Below are 21,158 nucleotides of genomic sequence, written 5' to 3'. Positions count from 1 at the left end.
CCTAATCCTGGGCCGCCACTCTCAAACTGCAAGCCACATCTTCAATACCCCTCTCCCTCTGGCAACCACCGCAATCCACTTAATTTAGTTTCTATCCCCCTGCTTCCTCAAAGCAGCCCCCCTATCTCATGCGCCCTTTGGAATGCCCGCTCCCATCTGTAACAAACTAACATCTGTACATGACCTCTTCGTCTCTCGTGGCTTTAACATACTCGCCATAACTGAAACCTGGCTTCAAAATTTGGACTCAGCTTCTCCTGCTGCCCTCTCCCATGGTGGTCTCCATTGGACTCACTCCCCCAGACCCAATGGACAGAAAGGAGGTGGAGTTGGATTCCTTCTATCCCCACAATACACCTTCCAAGTCCTTCCCATCCCTCCCTCTCTTTCTCTCTCTTCTTTCGAGATGCACTGTATTCGCCTGTTTTCTCCTATTCCTCTGAGGCTTGCAGCAATTTATCGGCCTCCTGGACCGGTGTCACGCTTTCTTGATGACTTTGCTGTCTGGCTACCCTACTTTCTCTCCTCTGAAATACCCACCATCATTCTTGGTGACTTCAACATTCCTGTCAACGTTAACAACCCAACTACAGCTAAACTTCTTGACTTAACCTCATCTTTTGACCTAACCCAATGGACACACACTTCCACTCACTCCAATGGTAATACCCTTGACCTTGTATTCTCCCATCTCTGCAACCCTAGCAATCTCACAAACACCCCCTTTCCTCTCTCTGATCACAACCTCATTATTTTCACTTTATCTTTGTCTCCAACCACCCATCCTTCCAAGCAGCAAACTATCACTTGTAGAAACCTTCGCCACCTTAAGCCTTCTCTTATCTATTCTGCTACTGACCACCTATATGATATAATCTCTCCCCTGTCCTGTCCTGACCTTGCCATCTCTGTCTACAACAGTTCACTCTCTTCATCACTAGATGCACTTGCTCCTCTAACCACACGCAGAATCAGGCCCCGACCATTACAACCCTGGCAAACTGACAACACTAGAAATCTCAAGAGACGTTGCCGTGCTCTTGAACGGCTGTGGCGTAAAACCAAATGCCTCCAAGACTTCGCCATATATAAATCTGCCCTTCTAAAATACAATTCCTGCCTCCATGCTGCCAAACAAGCCTACTTTGTATCTCTTATTAATACTTTGTCATCCAGTCCCCGTCGGCTCTTCTCAACTTTTAACTCTCTGCTTCGTCCCCCACCCCCTCTACCCACCAACTCACTCACTGCCCAAGAGATTGCCAATCACTTCAAAGACAAGATTGATGCAATTTGCGAGGACACCTCCGCTGTGCGTACATCTTCCCCACCCAACCTACCTGGCCTAATAGCACATTCAACACTCTCCTCTTTTGAATTGGCTACTACTGAAGAGGTTGCAAAACTTTTCTCAGATGCTCACCTAACCAATTGTCCCTTGGACCCTGTTCCCTCACAACTATTAAGGTCACCCTCTAATTCTATCCTATGCTCCCTCACTCACATCTTCAATCTCTCCCTCTCAAGTGGCACCTTCCCCTCCCCTCTAAAACATGCGCAGATCACCCCCATACTTAAAAAACCCTCTCTGGACCCCACCAACCTGAACAACTTAAGACCTATCTCATTGCTCCCATTCACCTCTAAACTTCTAGAACGCTTAGTCTACAACCGCCTTAGCTCCTACCTCAGTGAAAATAACCTTCTAGACCCCTTACAGTCTGGCTTTCGCTGTCAGCACTCCACGGAAACTGCCTTACTAAAACTCACTAACGATCTACTAACTGCTAAAACCAACAGCCAGTACTCCATACTCCTACTACTTGACCTCTCTGCTGCCTTTGATACTGTTGACCACCCGCTCCTCCTCAATAAACTACATTCCCTTGGCCTCCTAGATTCTGCGCTTTCCTGGTTCTCTGCCTATCTATCACAGCGCTCCTTCAGTGTCACCTACAACTCTGTATCCTCCTCTCCATTGCCTCTTTCTGTCTACTCCTCACCTCACTCCTTCAGTCTCCTCTCGCATTACTAACCTGCTAACTGACATATCAGCATGGATGTCACACCATTTCCTTAAACTAAACCTCTCTAAAACTGAGCTATTAATCTTCCCCCCTGCACATGCCCCCCTCCATGACTTTTCCATCAAAATCAACAATGCAACCATCAGGCCCTCCCCTCACGCCAGGGCACTCGGTGTAACCCTAGACTCTGACTTGTCATTTCAGCCCCAAGTCCAATCGTTGTCAAAAGTTTGTAGACTTCACCTCCGTAACATCTCTAAAATACGCCCCTTTTTAACAAATGAAACCACCAAGCTCCTCATTCATTCCCTTGTTATCTCTCGCCTTGACTATTGCAACTCCCTTCTCATTGGCCTGCCTCTCCATAGGCTATCTCCTCTTCAGTCTATCATGAATGCTGCTGCCAGACTTATTCGCCTTACCAACCGCTCAGTGTCTGCCAACCCTCTCCTCCAATCCCTTCACTGGCTTCCAATCACCCAGCGAATTAAATTCAAAATACTAACCACCACATACAAAGCCATTCACAACTCCGCCCCGAGCTACATCACCAATCTTGTCTCCAAATATCACCCAAACCGTCCCCTCCGTTCTTCTCAAGACCTCCTACTCTCAAGCTCTCTCGTCTCCTCCTCCCACACTCGTCTCCAGGATTTCTCCAGAGCCTCTCCAATCCTCTGGAACTCGCTACCTCCACCGGTCCGGCTATCCCCTACTCTTGCTACCTTCAGACGATCCCTGAAAACTCATCTATTCAGGGAAGCCTATCACGTCTCAAACTAATCTCCTACCACTTCCATAAACTCATTCCCAACAGTTATAACCTTCTGTACCACCTGCCCCACCCTTTTAGATTGTAAGCTCTTCTGAGCAGAGCCCTCTTAATCCTCTTGTATTTAATTGTATTGTAACTGTATTGTCTCCCTTTTATATTGTAAAGCGCTGCGTAAATTGCTGGCGCTATATAAATCCTGAATAATAATAATAATACCTTCAGGTACATGGACACAGAAAAAAACTTGTTAGGGTTGCTATAAAGCAGGGGTCTCCAAACCATTCTAAACAAAGGACTGATTTACAGCCCTTTGTACTTTAGGGGGGCCAGGCTGTGGACAGTGGGAGTATAAAATGATATCTGTGGAAAGAATAGTGCTCCATCAATGGTGTCAGTGGGAAGAATAATGCCTCTTTATTGATGTCAGGGGAAGGAATAGTGCTCCATCAATGGGAGGAACAGTGCCCCATTAATGGTGTTAGTGGGAGGAATAGAGCCCCATCATTGGTATTAGTGGAAGGGTGCCCCATTGATGGTGTTAGCAGGAAGAATGCCCCACCATTGGTGTCAGTGGGAGTAATAGTGCCCTATCATTGGTGCCAGCGGGAAGAATAATGCCCCATCATTGGTGTCAGGGAGAGGAATAGTACTCCATCACTGGTATTAGTGGGTGGAATAGTGCCCCATGGATGGTGTCATCAGGAGGAATAGTGCCCCATTATTGGTGTTGGTGAGAGAAATAGTGCCCCATCATTGGTGTCGGTGGGAGGAATAGTGCCTTATCGTTGGTATCAGTGGTAGAAATAGTGCTCCATTGTTGGTGTCAGTGGAGGGGGGGGGGGGGGCGGATAAAGTTGATCAAAGGGCCACGGTTTGGAGACCACTACCTTTTAAAGTATATTCGTATAACCTCCCAGCCACTCTGTGAGACTCCAGTTTTTTGCTAGTTTCGTAAGGTGTGTTACCTGTTCTCTGGAGAAGTATTTATTTTTTTAAGAAAAAGGGGGGGGGGGGTAATGTGGCGCTACTTAAGTATAAGTGGATTCCATAATCATTATGAATCTCAGAAAAATGTTAAATATTCAAAAATGTGTATAAGGAAAAAATAAATATATAATAGATATACCTATTAAATAAACAATTTCATGTATAAAAATATATAAAGTGCAATAGCGTTCCCAAAGAATGTGCAATGGTGCAAATAACAAACATGCACAAAGGTCAGATAAATTCCATAAACATATAAAGACCTTAAAATAACTTGTAGTGTGTTGCTCCAATCAAGTGCAAAGTGCAAGAAATAGATGAATAAATCCAATATATAATCTTCATAAAGTGCAAATAGGTCCCAAAGTTCAAATAGTAGCCATGCAGTGTGAACAACAATCGTATCAAGTGAAAATCCACCGATGATCCACACTTCAGTGCTCAGAGTGCACCCATTGTTTCCCCCCAGCCTCTCTCACCTCTATACAAGGTCCCAAGGGACCAAATCACGCTCTATAAGAAATGGGCTGCAGTCTCACACCTCCTCCAATTCATATACTTCGGATCGCCAGCACATAAGCTCACATAAGGACGAGTTACTTTGAAAACGTCACGTGTCTGTGACGCAACGCGCCAGGGAGCAGCCAGGTGTCATGTTCGTCACTTGCGGCCGAGACCGGAAGTTCCTTTGTTTACAAGCGCGATACAGCTTTTTAAATGTAAGTGTGGATTTTACATATTTTTATTAAAGTTTGGAAATACTACACATGAGAGCCCCCTTTCTTTCCCCCATGATCGGTTTTACTATGGTCTGAGAGTGTGGCTAAACGAGTCATCTGAAGAAGAAAAAACAGCAATTTCCCCTTACAAGTGTTTTTGACCCTGAGGGGTCTTGAATTAAGGTGAGAGGCTGGGGGAAACGGGGGGTGCACTTTTTTAGCACTGAAGGTGGAGCGATATATCTGTGGATATAAAGGGGTGGGTCCTGCGCAAATGGTGCCACTCAAATAAAATACACAAATTCAAATTAATATAAATATGTGCATACATACAATGCCGTGAAAAAAAATATAGTCCAAAAAACAGCACGCATAAAAATATATAAAAAATATATAAAAAAATGGAAAAAAGGTTTAATGATAGAACAATAATAAAATGTCCGCTACTCAAGGCTCCCAGAACTCTCACCTTTAAACGAAGTGAATAAGCAAATCAAACAAACTCCAGGATTCTCTTATTTCATTCATAAATAATAAATAATAGCCATCAGGAAATCCAAAGGAGGGATGCAATGATACAATTCCGCCACTAGAGGGCCAGTCCCAGCTTCCAGAATAGGTGAAATGGATCTTCACTTCTATTTCACAGTGTATGGCTCAAAATAAGAGAGAGGAGGGGGAGAGAGAGAAACAGGAGACTTCCATAGTGTAGTAGTTTAAAAAACGGCAGGTAGATTTATTAAAAAGCAGTAAAGACTCTCACATTTTAATTGCAAAAACAAGCACAATCAGGAAGAGGGTATAATGACAACTTCCTCCCGCCTTACTCTACTTCCGGTTCGTCCTATGGCCAATCCCTACGCGTTACGTCATGTGACTTCTTCATGGGGAACGAATGGGGAACTTCTTCCCCATGAAGAAGTCACATGACGTAACGCGTAGGGATTGGCCAGTCCTACAAGGACTTTAACTAGAGCTTATTTGGGGGGTAGGGCTTATATTGCAATAATCACTGACAATCACGCTAGGTCTTATTTTAGGGGAAACAGGGTATGTATGGGATCCTGCCTAGGATAGCCGCCTAGCCACCATATGGCTACAGTGTACAGTCTACAAGCGGTTAAAGAGCCACGAGGACAAAAGCAGGAAGGGGGAAAAGAATGTATAAAACAAATGACATCACAGTGAAAAAAAAATATAAAAGAAAAAAATAGACCTAAACATACAAAAGTTCTAGGAGGTTAATCTTTGGGAATGTTCTATCTTTGGTCTGTAGCGGAGAATAACGCTATTGGTTGCTGGTAAATTCCTTCCTCCAATAGTCTTGTCACTGTCTGATGTACTGACTGTACCCTCCTCCAATTGCAGCACGGATTCAGCGATGTGTCGATAGAGGACACCGCCAAGGGTCGCATCGTCCACTTGTAAGAGGCCGATACACTCATCCAGTTCGAGGAGGACTCCACCCACATCATCTGTGAGCACGACGAGCGACTCTGGGTTCGGCTCTGGGACATGGTGCTGAAATTCTTTCAGAATTTTTAGACTGACTTGCCCTTTCCGGATCTTCCAAGAAGGGAGAATTGTTTGAACATTGTAACTGCATTCTCAAAGTTGGCATCCAGGGGGAGCTCTATCCACACATCTCCCGGATAGAATTCCCAGCTGCTGGTCATTTGATGGACAGAACAATGATGTTCATAGTAAATTGTCCTTTAAGAGGATCTTAAACCAATGTAAATGTGCACACTTGTACAGATTTATGTAATTACATGTATTTTTATCTCTGTGTCACCTGTTTGTGTGTTTGTTTGTTTTGTTTTTTATTATATCTCCATTGTTAACCACTTGCTTACTGGGCACCTAAACCCCCCTCCTGCCCAGAGCAATTTTCAGGTTTTAACGCTGTCACTCTTTGAACGACAATTGCGCGGTCATACCACACTGTACCCAAATGACATTTTATCAATTTTTTCCCCCACAAATCGAGCTTTCTTTTGGTGGTATTTGATCACCTCTGGATTTTTTATTTAAAAAAAATAAAAAATTTAAAATGACAGAATAAAAATAAAAAATACAAAACCATTTTTAAATTTTGTTAATAAATTTTGCTAACGGGTATTTTTTTTCCTTCATTGATGAACGCTGATGATGCTGCATTGGTGGGCACTGATAGGTGGCATTGGTGGGCACTGATAGGTGGCATTGGTGGGCACTGATAGGTGGCAGTGATAGGCAGCACTACTAGGTGGCACTGATGAGGCACTAATTGGCACCACTGGGGGCCATTGATAGGTGGCACTGATTGCTGGCACTTAAATAACATGGGCACTGATTTTGTACGGTTGGGCACATAACATGTTGTTCCTCTTCGGGACCGATGGCCCTGCAAACAGAAGCCGGTGATCGGCTTTTTTTCTCCTCACTGTCAGCGTGAGAACGACTACTGATCCTCTGTTTACATCACGTGATCAGCTGTCATTGGCTGAAGCTGATTCCGTGGTAAGGGGCCTGTGACTCGGTGATCAGCGCACGCCCCCTTCGGGGGGGGGGGGGGGTGTTGTGAGCCTGCAAACGGGAGGACATCAGTAGACGTACTCACGGCAAAGCAGATCCGCACTGTAGCCGACATTCGGCTATAGTGCGGATCTGAAGGAGTTAAAGGATAGGATCACCTTTAGTGACATTTACCTTTAGTATTGTGTAACAAGTTACTAGTCCACCCATCCGCCACCGTGACAGCGAGCAGGGGTTCTTCTCCCCAAATCTGCAGTTACTTTTAGAAAATTGCACGGATGCCGCATCGTTCTTTCATAGGAGTCTAGGCATGAATAAACTACCAATCGCATCCACCACCGTGGCAGACGGACTTGTAGTATCAATGAACTGCCAGCGAGCTAATTGGCTCAGTTGTAGTTCATTCACACTGCCTACAGCTCAGGAACTGTCTGCCCGTATGGAGTGCTCTAGGCAATATGTGCAGGGGCCTGACATTGCACCCGCAATCCGCTGATCACGGGTGCAATGCTCTGCAGGCTCCTATATTAAAAAAAATTTAAAACCAATGAATGCGCTTTTTTTCTTCTGGAAAATTATGTGCATTTATTATGTTTTTTGGAAAGGTGCACGTTGCCTTTAACCATTTCAGCTCTGGGAGGTTTTACCCCCTCCATGACACGTTTTTTGCTATTTAGTGCGGCGTTATTTTAATTGATATTTGCTCGGTCATGCAACACTGTGCCGACGTGAAATTTTATATTATGTTTTTTTTTTCTCCCACAAATAGAGTTTTCCTTTGATGGTATTTGATCACCACTGGGGTTTTTTTTTTTTATTTCTTATTATATAATATTTTTCATTACGAAGGAAAAAAGGAAAATTTTGAAAAAAAAAAATCAATATTTTTTACTTTGTTATAAATCATATCCAATAAATAAAATTGAGAAAATCTAATTTTTTCATAAATTTTGACCAAAATGTAGTCTGCTACGTGTCTGGTTAAAAAAAAAAAAAAAATTCCAATAAGTGTATATTGCTTGGTTTGGGTGAAAGTTATAGTGTCCACAAGCTATGATATGTATACTGGAATTATTTTTATTTTTATTTTATACTAGTAATGTGAGCAGCAACATATAATGGGACTTTGATAGTGCGGCAGAAAATCTGACACTAACTGACACTGGGGGGGAAGTGACTAACTGCCACGGACATCACCAATGACACTAATACAATGATCAGTGCCAATAATATACACTGTACGAATGACACTGGCTGGGAAAGTATTAACATCTAGGGCAATCAAAGGGTTAAATTTATGCCTAGCAATGCTCTGCTTTTTACTAAAGATCTCTTGTTTCTTATCCCTGTTTTGCAGGGATAAGAAATAGAAAGATCATTCTCTCTGTACAGAGCCCTGTGTTGACAAACACATGACTCCGGCTGTGATAGCCGATCAGTAGGTTCCATTAATGAATCATTGGGATCTGCTGACAGATTCCCGCTGTGTACAATCATAGCAGGTGGCCGGGGGGGGGGGGGGGGGGCGCGCACATCCTAGACCCAGTAGTAGGCAGGGAAATATGGGTACGTTAATTTGCCTGCACAGGCTACCCGGTTGCAGTACATTATGGGTATTACAAAAATCTACCCTTGCAGTAGCACCCACCCCTGCAAAGGTTAAATGCTTGTTTAGGGGTGCAGGGATAGAGGTGTATTACTTACCTTGCGTAAAGGAAAGGGATGGTCCCTGAACTACCAAATAGAGCTTGTCTGTCCACAAACTCCGTGGACCGTCTAACGTTTATTAAAATGAATCAGTCCTGGATTACCAGCAACTATGAAGCCCCTGATGCAGATTGTCTCTGATTAAGTGTTTTTGTGATGTGGAATCTTTGCAAGACTTCTAGGCTGCCTGTGAAATAAGGAAAGGGATGATCGTCACTCGGGATGGCATCCAAAAAGGTATTTCTTTATTAAATACATGTACAAAGCTGTAAAACAACCTACGCTTTTGGACATTAGTCATGGCTGATAAAAAAACAAAAGAAGTAACACTTAAATAGTATATCGTGTATATACTTAAATAGTATATACAAAGGTCACAACATGATTAACAAACACAGGTGAATGAAAAATGTAAACAGAAAAACCCGGCAGTGGAACATATGAAAAACGAGGCATATAAGAAGTGACCCACGATGGCATACTTCGTTTTTGTATTTTATCCAAAATTGAACATCATAAAAATAGTGGGTGCTAAAGATGATATTGCCTAGATACTAATTTCATAAAATAAAAAAATACAAATTAGTATGAGTGTACAGCTTTTATAACAGTGTAAATTTGCTGTCCCCTCAAAATAACTCAACACACAGCCATTAATGTCTAAACCGCTGACAACAAAAGTGAGTACACCCCTAAGTGAAAATGTCCAAATTGGACCCAATTAGCCATTTTCCCTCCCTGGTGTCATGTGACTCGTTAGTGTTACAAGGTCTCAGGTGTGAATGGGGAGCAGGTGTGTTAAATTTGGTGTTATCGCGCTCTCTCTCTCTCTCTCATACTGGTCACTGGAAGTTCAACATGGCATCTCATGGCAAATAACTCTCTGAGGATCTGAAAAAGAATTGTTATTCCACATAAAGGGGACCTAGGCCAGTGATGGCGAACCTTGGCACTCCAGATGTTTTGGAACTACATTTCCTATGATGCACTACACTGCAGAGTGCCAGACCATCATGAGAAATATAGTTCCAAAACATCTGGAGTGCCAAAGTTTGCCATCACTAACCTAGGCTATACGAAGATTGCCAAGACCCTGAAACTGAGCTGCAGCACGGTGGCCAAGACCATACAGTGGTTTAACGGGAAAACTGGATCAACTGTGGGTATAGAATTGGGTATATGGCAGGGATTTGCAATAAGCGGACCTCCAGCTGTTGCAAAACTACAAGTCCCATCATGCCTCTGGGTGTCATGCTTGTGGCTGTCAATCTTGCTATGCCTTGATTTGTAGTTCTGCAACAGCTGGAGGTCCGCTAATTGCATATCCCTGGTATATGGGATTGTATGATATTCTATATATTATTATTTTTTGTGGTTGAGCTGGATGGACTTTTTGTCTTTTTTTTTTTTTCAACCCGACTAACTATGTAACTATGTTCCACTCAAAACAGGCCTCGCCATGGTCCACCAAAGAAGTTGAGTGCACATGCTCAGCGTCATATCCAGAGGTTGTCTTTTACTCCAGCTAATTCTTTATAAGAAAATTACAGGAAGACCCCTTTCACACTGAGGAATTTTTTTCAGGAGCTTTTGGGCTAAAAATAGCTCCAGTAAAGCGCCTGAAAAACAGCTCCCCTGCAGTCTGTGTGAAAGCCCGAGTGCTTTCACACTGAGGGGATGCGCTGGCAGGACGTTAAAAAAAAAAACTCCTGCAAGCAGCATCTTTGGAGCGGTGAAGGAGCGGTGTATACACCACTCCTAAACTGCTCCTGCCCATTTAAATGAATGGGTGCCGCTGCCAATCCACTGGCAAAGTGCCGCTGCAACAGTGCTTTGCAGGTCGTTTTAACCCACTAATCACCTCTAAAACAATTGTAAAGCGCCGCTAAAATTAGCAGCGCTTTACCGCCAACGCCCCTGCGCTGTGTGAAAGGGCACAGTTTTTCCTTTTGGGATAAGGGGTTAACATGTATAAATAAAAGCTGATTATTGTCAGTGGTAAATGGTTTGTCTCATCCCTGTAAACTGATAAAATTGCAGGAACGCTTGTTCTATTGAAAAACTACTTGCTGGCCAGATCACTAGGTGGAAGGAAAACAATTGCAGCCATCACATCTAAGATTTGGTAGGATGTGATATAATATATATTAAATGCTGCTTTAACTAGTTGCTGACCGCCGGCCGTCAAATGACGGCCAGGCGGCGCAGCTATTGTGGCGGGAGGCCGTCATATGACGGCCTCCCGTTTAAACAGGGATGCGCGCGATCGTGCGCGCGCATCCCTGTTTCTTCGGTGGCGGCGTGTCACGGAGACACCGCTCGCCACCGAAGGGGGTGAACAGCCATTCGTTATGGCTGTTTACCACGTGATCGGCCGTGATGAAGTCACGGCCGATCACAGATGGTTACACCCCCTACGTGCACGGCGCATGCGCGCGATCGCGCTGCGCGTGCACGTCGGTGGCGGCGTGTTCCCCGGGAACACTGCTCGTCACCGACACTGGTAAACAGCCATTGGCTGGCTGTTTACCCACGTGATCGGCTGTGATCCTTTCACAGCCGATCACTAAAATGTAAACAAACCGCGGTAACGGGATGTTACCGGGTTCTCCTCCTCACACACCGATCGTGTGTGAGGAGGAGATTGCGGTAACATCTCGTTACCGCATACAGTATACACCAAACATACTGATTGCCCCCCCCCCCCCAATAAAGAGGACCTGTCACCACCCCTCATAGTACCTGTCAATCACAGTCCATCAGAGTACCTGTCACAGTCCATCAGAGTATTTGAGTACCTGTCCCAGCCCATCAGAGTACCCGAGTACCTGTCTCAGCCCATCAGAGTACCCGAGTACCTGTCTCAGCCCATCAGAGTACCCGAGTACCTGTCCCAGCCCATCAGAGTACCTGTCCCAGCCCATCAGAGTACCCGAGTACCTGTCTCAGCCCATCAGAGTACCCGAGTACCTGTCTCAGCCCATCAGAGTACCCGAGTACCTGTCCCAGCCCATCAGAGTACCTGTCCCAGCCCATCAGAGTACCCGAGTACCTGTCCCAGCCCATCAGAGTACCTGAGTACCTGTCCCAGCCCATCAGAGTACCCGAGTACCTGTCCCAGCCCATCAGAGTACCCGAGTACCTGTCCCAGCCCATCTGAGTACCCGAGTACCTGTCACAGTTCATCTGAGTACCCGAGTACCTGTCCCGGCCCATCAGAGTACCCGAGTACCTGTCCCGGCCCATCAGAGTACCCGAGTACCTGTCCCGGCCCATCAGAGTACCCGAGTACCTGTCACGGCACATCAGAGTACCCGAGTACCTGTCACGGCACATCAGGGTACCCGAGTACCTGTCACGGCCCATCAGGGTACCCGAGTACCTGTCACGGCCCATCAGGGTACCCGAGTACCTGTCACGGCCCATCAGGGTACCCGAGTACCTGTCACGGCCCATCAGGGTACCCGAGTACCTGTCACGGCCCATCAGGGTACCAGAGTACCTGTCACGGCCCATCAGGGTACCCGAGTACCTGTCACAGTCCATTAGAGTACCGAGTACCTGTCACAGTCCATTAGAGTACCGAGTACCTGTCACAGTCCATTAGAGTACCGAGTACCTGTCACAGTCCATTAGAGTACCGAGTACCTGTCACAGTCCATTAGAGTACCGAGTACCTGTCACAGCCCATCTGAGTACCCGAGTACCTGTCACAGTTCATCTGAGTACCTGTCACTGCCCTTCAGAGTACCCAAATACCAGTCACCAAACCATCAGAGTACCTGTCACCAGGCCATCAGAGTACCTGAGTACTTGTCACCACGCCATCAGAGTACCCGAGTACCTGTCACCAGGCCATCAGAGTACCCGAGTACCTGTCACCAGGCCATCAGAGTACCCGAGTACCTGTCACCAGGCCATCAGAGTACCCGAGTACCTGTCACCAGGCCATCAGAGTACCTGAGTACCTGTCACCAGGCCATCAGAGTACCCGAGTACCTGTCACCAGGCCATAAGAGTACTCGAGTACCTGTCACCAGGCCATAAGAGTACTCGAGTACCTGTCACCAGGCCATCAGAGTACCCGAGTACCTGTCACCAGGCAATCAGAGTACCCGAGTACCTGTTCCAGTCCATCTGAGTACCCGAGTACCTGTCACAGTCCATCTGAGTACCCGAGTACCTATCTCCAGCCCATCAGAGTACCCGAGTACCTATTTGCAGCCCATGTCTCATAGAATATACGTTGGGGTGTTTACTTTCCAAAATGGGGTCATTTTGTGGGTAATTTCACTGTCCTGGTGGTCCAGGACCTTCAAAAGTGTGATGGGTAGGAATGAAATAAGATGTGTCATTTATGCTCCTAGAACCCCTGAACGTACTACTTCAATGTTCGGCCTCTCTATGTGACCAGGCTGTGTAAAAGTCCTACACATGTGGTATCGCCATACTCGGGAGGAGTAGCAGAATGTATTTTGGGGTGTAATTTTTGCTATATACATGTTATGTGTTAGAAATATCTTATAAATTGGCAATTTTGTGTAAAAAAAAAAATGCGTTTTAATTTTTTTCCACATATTCCAAAAACTTCTGGAAAAAAATGAACCGTTCAAAAGACTCATTATGCCTCACAGATTATACGTTGGGGTGTTTGCTTTCCAAAATGGGGTAATTTTATGGGAAATTCCATTGTGCTGGTACTCCAGGGCCTTCAAAAGTGTAATAGGTGGTTGAGAAATGAGATGCGTAATTTTTGCTCATAGAACGTCTGAAGGTACTACATCAATGTTAGTGCTCTGTATGTGGCCAGGCTGTGTAAAAGTCTCACACACGTGGTATCGCCGTACTCGGGAAGAGTAGCAGAATGTATTTTGGGGTGTAATTTGTTGTATACATATGCTGTGTGTGAGAAATAACCTGATAATATGACAATTTAGTAAAAAAAAATAAAAAAAAATAAAAAATCTTCATTTTGCAAAGAATTGTGGGAAAAAATGACAACTTAAAAAAACTCACCATGCTACTTACTTAATACCTTGGGATGTCTACTTTGTAAAATGGGGTCATTTGGGGGTATTTGTACTTTCCTGACTAGTTAGAGTCTCAAGAAATTAGATACACCTGATGTACTGAAGGCCTGATCAGAAGTGATGAATTTTTAGTGATTGGCACCATAGATTGTAGACTCTATAACTTTCACAAAGACCAAATAATATATACTAATGTGGGTTATTTTTACCAAAGATATGTAGCAGTATAAATTTTGGCCAAAATTTATGAAGAAAAATTACTAATTAGCAAAAATTTATGACAGAAACGAAGAAAAAGGCATTTTTTTCACAAAATTTACGTTTTATTTTATTTATAGCACAAAAAATAAAAAACCCACTAGTGATTAAATACCACTAAAAGAAAGCTCTATTTGTGTGGAAAAAAGGACGCAAGTTTCATATGGATACTGTGTTGGATGACTGAGTAATTGTCATTCAAAGTGTGAGAGCGCTGAAAGCTGAAAATTGGTCTGGTCAGGAAGGGGGTGTAACTGCACTGTACTGAGGTGGTTAATAAATGTCTTTGCTGCACATTGCACTGTTGATAAATGGACACAAGATGGCAGCAGAGCTCCATGTTTCTTTAGCAGCCCTGAGAAATTGTAATATAAATATATACACACACACACCCCGTAGATATAAAAATTTCTGGGCTGAAAACAACACTGTCTCTAATGGCGGCGCTCTATGTACCTTCAAATACAATCTGCAGATACTTTTCATGTTTTCGAGGCTCCAATGTTATTATACCTATAATTATAGGCCAGAAAAGGCATGAATTTTATATTTATTTGCCCCACAATTAACAGCAGCATTGTTCACTTTCTGTATCTGCCCCTTCAGTTGCCTGTTAGGCTTTTTATTTTATTTTATTTTTTAGATACAGTCTGTAAGGTATGCAGATAAAAGATAGATCCCCGTGTTATTGAAATATAATATATGTAGATATCAACTAACAAGAATAAACGCGAAAGAAAATTAAATAAGCTAATAACAAGCCCACCCCCCTCTCCAGATCCCCCCCCCCCAGCGCAAATCCTCTCCCCTCCAAATTCTCCTTGCCAGCACAAATCCTTTCCCCCTTCCAGTACAAATACCCCTCCCCCAAATTAACCCCTTTTAGTACAAATCCTCTTCTCTCATAAATCACAGCACAAATACTCCCCCAAACCCAGCACAAATCTATCCCCCCATCTAAATTCTTCCTCCCGACACAAATATCCCCCCTGCTGCTGTGGGCATACATTTCAGAGTCCCCTTACCGGGCAAGAAACTCTGGAAAGTAGGAAGCAGGAGCTGAAGTTGAGGGCAGAGCTGGGAGGTAGGTTCTTCCTAGTGTGTGTGCCTGCAAAGTGTGTCAATGGTTGCTAGGATGCCAGTGGTCCTAGCAACCAATGACTGAAAGAATTGAAGTGGGGGAGGGGGGTTGAAGAGCAGGAATGCTCACTGGGTGCAGTATGTGAGAGTATGTATTGTATCAATTGGGAAAACTCCCCGGAACTTGTTCTAGCCTTGGGCTCCGGGACTCCAGCCCAGATTGGCGGGACCCCAGGACTTAATCGAAATCTCGGGCAAGTCTCGCTAAATCAAGGACCATTGGGAAGTATGGTACAATGTCACCATAATGACACTTGCTTCTGGGGAGGGGATCAGGATTTTTCTTTTTACACTTTGCTTGCTTAGTACAGTAATGAGCACTGTATAAACAATAATTTTTACACTGCAAAACTGTGAATGGTATTCATTCATGCTGCATTGTGTACAATTATAATAGCTGGGAATGGCCACCGCGCTCACATGGTACAGGTCCCCTGTGATTGGCCCTGTACCATGTATCACTGTGAACAGTCACAGAAATCATTGCAATAGTACGCAATGACTATGAATGAAAGCCATTGTTTACAAATGACATTTGATCACTATGATTGGTCACAGTATTCACATGGTACTGGACCCGCGCACAGCGCTTTGGTACAACGATCTGTGTTCCCCTTAAGGTTGCCACCTTTTCTTCAAGCCAATCCTGAACACTTTAGCGGTGCACTGCATTTTTTTGCAGTAGTATACACTATAGGGTTGTAAAATAAATAAATAAATAATGTGTGTGTGTGTATTGCAGCAGCTAGTACCTAACACATTCCTATATACAGTCAGGTCCATCAATATTGGGACATCAACACAATTCTAATCTTTTTGGCTCTATACACCACCACAATGGATTTGAAATGAAACAAACAAGACGTTCTTTAACTGCAGACTTTCAGCTTTAATTTGAGGGTATTTACGTCCAAATCAGGTGAACGGTGTAGGAATTACACCAGTTTGTATATGTGCCTCCCACTTTTTAAGGGACCAAAAGTAATGGGACAGATTATCAATCATCCATCAAATTTTCACTTTTTAATACTTAGTTGCAAATCCTTTGCAGTCAATTACAGCCTGAAGTCTGGAACTCATAGACATCACCAGACGCTGGGTTTCATCCCTGGTGGTGCTCTGCCAGGCCTCTACTGCAACTGTCTTCAGTTCCTGTTTGTTCTTGGGGCATTTTCCCTTCAGTTTTGTCTTCAGCAAGTGAAATGCATGCTCAATCAGATTTAGGTCAGGTGATTGACTTGGCCATTGTATAACATTTCACTTCTTTCCCTTAAAAAACTCTTTGGTCGCTTTGACAGTATGCTTCGGGTCATTGTCCATCTGCACTGTGAAGCGCCATCCAATGAGTTGTGAAGCATTTTCCTGAATATGAGCAGATAATATTGCCGGAAACACTTCAGAATTCATCCTGCTGCTTTTATCAGCAGCCACATTATCAATAAATACAAGAGAACCAGTTCCATTGGCAGCCATACATGCCCACGCCACAACGTTTTGCTTTGGATCATGAGCAGTTCCTTTCCGGTTTTGTTTTATCCAGCTGTATTTACTCAGTGCAACTTATAACATCCAAGTGAACAATATATCACCAAACATGTCAGAAAAAGATAAAACAGAATCACCAAGTTGGAAAAAGGATCACCCCCTCCGGAGAAGGCCACGTGCAAGGCTGGTTTCTCTGAAGGAGCCTGGAGGCTTAGTTGAAGGATGCAACCAGGATCAACATTCATATGGTATCGCCGGATCAGCTGAGAGAAACTGGTACCGTATGTCAGTTCTTTAACCACTTAAGGACCGCCGCATGCCAATGTACGTCATCACAATGGCATGTACAGGCACAAGCACGTACATGTACGTGCTTGTCTTCCAGCGGGTGCGGGGTCCGATCGGACCCCCTCCCGCTGGATGCGGCGGTCCGGTTCGCTTCAGGAGCGATCCGGGATGAGGGGATGGCCGTTGGTTTCTGGCCATCCCCTCTCGATCGCTCCTGGCGAATGAGAAGCTTCCTCCCACTGTGTATAGTAAACACAGGCAGGGAGGAAGTGATATCATTCTCCTCGGGGCGGTCTTTTTGACCGGACTACGAGGAGAAGAGTGAAAGTAAGTGCACCAACACTACACTGACATGTAGGCACACAAACCCCCCCCCCCCCTCCCAGTCACAGTGTCACTGATTGCAGTGATCATTTATTTACTGATCACTGCATTTAGTGTCAGTTGTAAAAGTAAAAAGTGTCAGGGCAGTTAGTGTTAGGTCCAGGGTAGCCCCCTACCACCCCCCAATAAAGGTTTAACCCCCTGATTGCCCTTAGAGTTAACCCTTTCACCCCCTTTTGGCCGTGTCACTAAGTGATCTTTTTTTTGATCGCTGCATTAGTGTCACTGGTGTCGCTAAGTAGCTAGTTATTTTTTTAGGTTCACCGCCAGGTTTTTATAGCGCTAGGTACCCCGATATACTACCCAATAATGGTTTTATCCCCCTGATTGCCCCTAATTAACCCTTTCACCCCCTTTTGCCAGTGTCACTAAGCGATCATTTTTCTGATCGCTGCATTAGTGTCGCTAGGTAGCTAGTTATTTTTTAAGGTTCACCGCCAGGTTTTTATAGCGCTAGGTTACCCCAATATACTACCCAATAATGGTTTTAACCCCCTGATTGCCCCTAGTTAACTCTTTCACCCCCTTTTGCCAGTGTCACTAAGCGATCATTTTTCTGATCGTTGCATTAGTGTCACTGGTGCCGCTAAGTAGCTAGTTATTTTTTTAGGTTCACCGCCAGGTTTTTATAGCGCTAGGTACCTCGCAGAGTCAGGCCTGATCCCTGCGATCGCTAACAGTTTTTTTTGGTAGCAGTTTATATTTAAATCCGGAAGGCAGTGCTTGGTTTTCGGGGTCCCGTAGGTGGCTAGGCTCCCAAAAAGTCCCCCACATGTGGTATCCCCGTACTCAGGAGAAGCAGCAGAATTTATTTTGGGGTGTAATTTGACTTATGCCCATAGCAAGTGTGAGCAATATATCATTTAGTGACAACTTTGTGCAAAAAATAAAAAATTTTTAATATTCCAGCAACTTGTGGCAAAATTTAAAATATTTCATGGACTCAACATGCCTCTCAGTAAATAGCTTGGGGTGTCTACTTTCCAAAATGGGGTAATTTGGGGGGGGGGGGGTTTGTGCTATTTTGGCATTTTTTGGCCTTCGAAACTGTGATAGGTAGTGAGGAGTGAAATCAAAAATTTGCACCCTTAGAAACCCTGAAGGCAGTGATTGGTTTTCGGGGTGCCGTACGCAGCTAGACTCCCAAAAAGTCCCACATATGTGGTATCCCCATACTCAGGAGAAGCAGCAGAATATATTTTGTGGTGCAATTCCACATATAACTATGGCATGTGTGAGCAATATATCATTTAGTAACAACTTTTTGTAAACTTTTTTCTTTTGTGTCCTTATTCAATAACTTGGGACAAAAAAAAAAAATATTCAATGGGCTCAACATGCCCCTCAGCAATTTTCTTTGGGGTGTCTACTTTCCAAAATTGGGTCATTTGGGGGGTTTTGTGTTATTTTGGCATTTTATGGCCTTCGAAACTGTGATAGGTAGTGAGGAGTGAAATCAAAAATTTGCACCCTTATGCCGCGTACACACGTAGCCGACTATCCAACGGACTTAGACTGGCGGACTTCCCGCCAGACTGTGCGTCGGACTTTCCGAACGGGCTACTTGCCCACACACGCCACTTTTTCAGCGGACTAATACGGCGTACTATCCGCCCTACTTTTGAAATGACGGACTCGCCCACACACGCGGAGGAAAGTCCGCTCATTTTGAGCGCGTCTCCAGGTAGGCGGGGCCCGTGAAGGAGACGCCGCTGGCCCCGCCACCTGGTATGGACTTAAAGGGGAACCCCAACGCCGAAAAAATCGGCGTGGGGGTCCCCCCCAAGTCCACAACAGACCCTTGTCCGAGCACGCTACCCGGCCAGCCAGGAAAGGAGGGGCGAGCGAGCGCCCCCCCCTCCTGAGCCGTACCAGGCCGCGTGCCCTCAACATGGGGGGGTGCCTTGGGGAAGGGGGGCCGCGCGCCCCCCCACCCCAAAGCACCTTGTCTCCATGTTGATGAGGACAAGGGCCTCTTCCCGACAACCCTGGCCGTTGGTTGTGGGGGTCTGCGGGCAAGGGGCTTATCGGAATCCGGGAGCCCCCTTTAATAAGGGGGCCCCCGGATACTGGCCCCCCCACCCTATGTGAATGAGTATGGGGTACAATGTACCCCTACCCATTCACCTGTAAAATAAAGTACAAAAAAAAACACAACACACAAGATAAAATAATTTATTGCACAGCTCCAGGGGTCTTCCGTCTTCGGGGGTCTTCTCGCCGGACTCCTCCGCTATCTTCTTGTAGCTCTTTTGCTAGCGGAGGAGCCCGGCATTCTTCTTCGTCGCCGCGGCCTCTTCTTCCGACTTCGGGGGTCTTGTCCCCTCTTCGGTTCTTCTGCTGGGCTATCGCGCCTTCTTATAGCTCTTTTACAGGCGGTAGCCCGGTCTTTTGTCGCCGCCGCCGCCTTCCGTGCTTCTTCTTCTCCTGGAGATGTTGACTCGAAGCTCTCTCCGGCCGCAATGCCAGGGACGTGCTGCGCGGTGACTTATATAAGGACAAGGTTGTTCTTCTTCTTGTTGTTCTTCTTCTTCTCCGGGAGATGTTGACTCAACGTTCTCTTTGGCGCAATGCCAGGGACGCGCTGCACGGCGACTTATATAGGGACAAGGGGCGGGGTCATCGGTTGATGTCACATGGGTTGATGTCACATGGTGACCCCGCCCCTTACAATGTCACAGTCCCGGAGGATGCTGGGACTGTTGCAATGTGACATCAACCCATGTGACATCAACCGATGACCCCGCCCCCTGTCCCTATATAAGTCGCCGTGCAGCGCGTCCCTGGCATTGCGCCAAAGAGAACGTTGAGTCAACATCTCCCGGAGAAGAAGAACAACAACAAGAAGAAGAACAAGAACGGAAGGCGGCGGCGGCGGCGGCGACGACGACAGAAGACCGGGCCACCGCCTGTAAAAGAGCTAGAAGAAGGCGCGGTGGCCGGGCAGAAGAACCGAAGAGGGGGACAAGACCCCCGAAGTCAGAAGAAGAGGCCGGCGGCGAGGAAGAAAGCCGGGCTCCTCCGCTAGCAAAAGAGCTAGAAGAAGATAGCGGAGGAGTCCGGCGAGAAGACCCCCCGAAGACGGAAGACACCGGGGCTGTGCAATAAACTATTTTATATTGTGTGACGTGTTTTTTTTTTGTACTTTATTTTACAGGTGAATGGGTAGGGGTACATTGTACCCCATACTCATTCACATAGGGTGGGGGCCCGGTATCCGGGGGCCCCCTTATTAAAGGGGGCTCCCGGATTCCGATAAGCCCCTTGCCCGCAGACCCCGACAACCAACGGCCAGGGTTGTCGGGAAGAGGCCCTTGTCCTCATCGACATGGGGACAAGGTGCTTTGGGGTGGGGGGGCCGCGCGGCCCCCCTTCCCCAAGGCACCCCCCATGTTGAGGGCATGCGGCCTGGTACGGCTCAGGAGGGGGGGGGCGCTCGCTGGCCCCTCCTTTCCTGGCCGGCCGGGTAGCGTGCTCGGACAAGGGTCTGTTGTGGACTTGGGGGGGACCCCACGCCGATTTTTTTCGACGTTGGGGGTTCTCCTTTAAGTCCATACCAGGTGGCGGGGCCAGCGACATCTCCATCACGGGCCCTGCCTTCCTGGAGACCCGCTCGAAATGAGCGGACTTTTCTCCGAGCGGGAAAAGTCTGTTCATTTCAAAAGTACGGCGGACTGGCACACACACGGCCGGATTGTCCGCCGAAATGCGAGTCCGGCGGGAAGATTGGAGTGCAAAACTACTTTCTAAGTCCGCCGTACTTTCGGGTCAAAAAAGTATGCTGGAGGCCACACATGGGGGGATTGTCTGGCGGACTTCAGTTTGCCGGACTTTTCCACCC

At 45.9% G+C, this 21,158-nt stretch overlaps 1 long non-coding RNA gene across 1 annotated transcript in view; it reads left to right on the top strand.

The window, feature by feature from the left end:
- Positions 1-6,297, top strand: part of LOC143989311 (uncharacterized) — a 69,199-nt gene extending 62,902 nt beyond the window's left edge. Inside the window, exon 5 of the long non-coding RNA XR_013277012.1 lies at positions 5,877-6,297. This is a non-coding gene — a long non-coding RNA (uncharacterized LOC143989311). The remainder of the gene's footprint in view (positions 1-5,876) is intronic.
- Positions 6,298-21,158: the final 14,861 nt, after the last annotated feature.

The sequence above is a fragment of the Lithobates pipiens genome, unplaced genomic scaffold (genome assembly GCF_037356315.1).
Source record: "Lithobates pipiens isolate NorthernLeopardFrog02 unplaced genomic scaffold, aLitPip1_a1.2 Scaffold_18, whole genome shotgun sequence".
Lineage (NCBI taxonomy): Eukaryota > Metazoa > Chordata > Amphibia > Anura > Ranidae > Lithobates > Lithobates pipiens.
This window is presented reverse-complemented; position numbering and strand designations above follow the sequence as displayed.